The sequence below is a fragment of the Mytilus galloprovincialis genome, chromosome 8, assembly GCF_965363235.1.
Source record: "Mytilus galloprovincialis chromosome 8, xbMytGall1.hap1.1, whole genome shotgun sequence".
Classification (NCBI taxonomy): domain Eukaryota; kingdom Metazoa; phylum Mollusca; class Bivalvia; order Mytilida; family Mytilidae; genus Mytilus; species Mytilus galloprovincialis.
In genome coordinates, this window is record NC_134845.1 from 80,354,658 (window position 1) to 80,358,501 (window position 3,844).

The following is a 3,844-nucleotide window of genomic DNA, read 5'->3' on the forward strand; positions in this document are numbered from 1 at the left end:
CCAAGGCTACGTTTTGAAGGCCGTACATTGACCTATAATGGTTTACTTTTTTAAATTGTTCTTTGGATGGAGAGTTGTTTCATTGGCACCCACACCACATCTTCCTATATCTATTATGTGTGAGATGTGTTTACATATTCGAAGTCTGTGTTCGTGTACATACAATATCCAAGATTGCCATTGAGAGAGTTACATCATTGCGAAATTAACAGTTCAAAATGAATTTGCACGAACGAATGCATATATAGAATTGCCATACACATATTCTATTATTTCATCTGTATAAGAGCCCGCAAAGCTAATAGAAAGTTTACAAAAACCTATAATAAAAATAATATTAACAAAACTGATCGATCTGTATCTCAGCCAGAATGTGATAAGATATATAGTGTAGAAACTGATTAACGGTCATCCAAAACAAAATATTGTTATGTGGGTGTTCATCAAAAGGTAATGACAATAATCAAGATACCAAGACAAAACTCATAAAAACACAAAAATAGATTGTTTGCAATCGATCTGTATATTCAGAAGAATAGTGTACAAATTGGCTCATGGTCAGAATAGTATTGGTTGACGTTCCTGACCATCAATTTGGCGTTGGTGACAGGCAGTCATTGACTTCGAGGGTGACACATTCAATGATAAAGAGAAATCGGCAGTTTTGTGCATTCCATATCATTTGAACATTAAAAATGACTTTATTTATTCAACTTTCGAACTGCACATTTTTGAAGACAATGAAGTAATGAATGAAATTGCTACTTATATAAACAAAAACTGCATACTTGAAAATGAAATTAAAAACATTTATCTAGTGTTGCGTTTCTTTGGTCGTTCAATATCCATATAATAGTTTGTATTATACTTGTTTTGTTTGTATAAGTTTTGTGTGCGTACTTCTTTATATTTATTTCCACCTTTACACTGTGTATATACATACAGATATCTACACTAATATACAATCATAAAGTTACAATCATAAATGAACCATTGTCATGAAAAATATTGGAGACAATTTGTCTGTTAAATCTGTTATATAATATGTATTTATGTGTATGATTTTTTTTTTATTGGAAAATGATATCAAGCTAAAACTTACTTTAAAAAAAAAAAAATGATGTTAATGTTTGTCTCTAAAATGTTCATATGATAACCGTTATTGTTGTTTTCTAATATACATGACATCTTATAGTCCTTCGCTCGAGATCTTCTTCTACGCATCACTTATCAATTGATGCCAACTTGACCCCTTGCAGCTATTTTTAAAAATATATCAAAATATGATAACTTATTTAATCATAAACATTAAGAACATGACTGTAGCTATAAATATCAACAAACAGTAAAACTGATCTTATGTGAGTATTTTAGCTGATTTTGGTGTATGTTTACGTTTTAACACGATTTATTCTGCGATGTAGTGACAATTTCGTCTTGCGAGGTCGACATGATCCACTAGGCCTTACAATATCTTCATACTCTTCAAGAGAAAACTGACATGTAAAATAGGTCAAAGAGACACCGACCCGACCAAAGAGTATATAACAGCTGAAGGCTACCAATGAGTCTTCAAACGCTGAAACTAATTTAAAAACATACAGACACACTTAGCTCAAAACTTATCAGAAATTGATATTAATTATATACGGACATCCACATTTAAAACCATATTTTATCCCGGGTGCGGGAATATCTCTGCATTGAAGACCTGTTAATGACCTCCTGCTGTTGTTGTTTTTTCTACGGTCGGGTTGTTATCTCTTTGACACATTCCCCATTTCTATTTTAATGTTATTACATGAATGACAAAAGTCCTTGCAAGATATGGTTTATAGATACAATAAAGCCTTACTACATACTATACGGAAAAAACAAGTTATAGTCATTGATAGTACTCAAATGCACTGATCTTTTTCGTACATTCTTAATTGTACTCGATTGACGACTCATTCATACTGAACAGTTGGGATTTTTATCTAACCTTTACGTGACAAGTTCTAAAATATACTATAGAATTTGTCTCACATTCAAATTCAACATGTTTGTAAATAAATAAGATAATATGGTATCTGTGCCAATGAGACAAATCTCTATTCAAGTGACAATGTATATAATGTTAGCTTTTCCAGTCAAAGTACGACCTTTAAAAAGGAGCCTTGGAGTTTGAATCACACTCGAACCATGTGGGAACCATACTTCGATAAAGTCGAAACATAAATAACTCTTAAGTTGAACCTCGTTCATTTTCTAAAACCTATTGGGTGCACGGGATAAGGCTCAACTCAAACGTTTCCAGCACCTGATTAATTATAGTTCAGTAGGCATTGTTTAAATTGATTATTTTCTTTCTAATAAAGCATGTCATTTCTGATTTTTTTTAATCGAAATATTTCTTTTTTCACCTGTTAAACCTTGGAAATTAAACACCAGTTCGAATGATTGAGTGTTGTTTCCTATTCATACTGTGGAAAAAGACAAACAGACTATTGCATAACTGTATTTAGCTACCCATTCCTTATTGATGAAATATGATCATCTTGTAAACTACTTTTTATAATTATTGTGGATGATTCAGATGGGCATTATTGATCAAATCATAGATTGACCACAAGTCTAAATTGTCTGAAATTGTATCAGCTAGTTGCTGTACTAGTTCATAATGTTTTGTACATGTTGTATGCTCCAGATTAGGATCGATCACAAGTCGGTCGTTTGCAAAGAAAAATATAGTTAGAATTCGTTCAACTATTTTATACAGTACACTGACACAAATACTCACCTGAAACATCTACTGTTTCTGCATTTTCTGAAAAGTTAAATGAAAATCGAGCAAAAACGGTAAATTATTTATATATAGTATAAGACTTTTGTGTTTCTCTGCATTGCATGTACGTAGAGATATAGATATATATTAGAGCGCTAAACATAATACATTATACATATATGCGTATAAACACAGCTGAACTAAACTACTCGCTTCTATTGAGATGAATTGTTTCCCTTCTGCTATACATGATCGATCAAAAAGCATCTCTGATTAAAAACATATATATACATGTATATATTTACACATTCTATACGGCGTGGCACAACATGAAAGAGAAAAAAGGGCACAACGTTTATTTCCAGATGTACTTAATTGAGATTTTGGAATTCGTGTCAAATGTTTGGACTTCTTGCTGTTTTTTCATACAATACACGGGATAATATTTTGCCCCATTACACCTATTTATTTTTTAATATAAGACTTAATAGCTCATGAAAGGTGATTTAACAAAATTTAAGAAGATTCTTGATTTCTTTCTTTTGTTTTGAGACCCAAATAATACCAATGCAAACATAAGGTAAAAGTCAGACGCAGCCTTTTCCCGCCATATTTTAAATCGCAAATAACTCGAAAAGGAGGTCCATGACCTATCAATATTTCTAACCGATATTTAAATCCTATTCATAAGATGAATCTTCTGGTGCATGTGCATGCATGAACAAATTAAAAAATCTGTAACAGTTTCTAGTAACAGCCACCAAACATGTTCAAGAAAACAGTCGTTTCATTTGAGTTTAGAGACGATATACACTAATAAACTTGGAAAGTTTGATACGTTAAGGTACTAACTTCATAATACGTTTGTTTTTTGTATTGAGTATAAGTTACAACATTCTTTTTTTTCTATCCTCATTGGTGTATTGTTTGTTTTATTTTTTTACTATAAAATATGCATATTGTGCACAGAAACAAGTGATTCGTAAAACTTAATTATGATGTTACACTACAAACACTTTCATAGATTCTAATAACTCGGTTATATAATGGAGTACAATGTAGTTTTACTGAAAATAT

At 31.4% G+C, this 3,844-nt stretch overlaps 1 long non-coding RNA gene across 1 annotated transcript; it reads right to left on the reverse strand.

Moving 5' to 3' along the window:
* Nucleotides 1–662: 662 nt before the first annotated feature.
* LOC143043559 (uncharacterized) lies at nt 663–2,998 on the reverse strand. Its single transcript, XR_012968468.1, has 2 exons — nt 2,783–2,998; nt 663–1,259 (listed from the first exon to the last, which is right to left on the reverse strand). It is a non-coding gene; the product is annotated as an uncharacterized LOC143043559 (long non-coding RNA).
* Nucleotides 2,999–3,844: the final 846 nt, after the last annotated feature.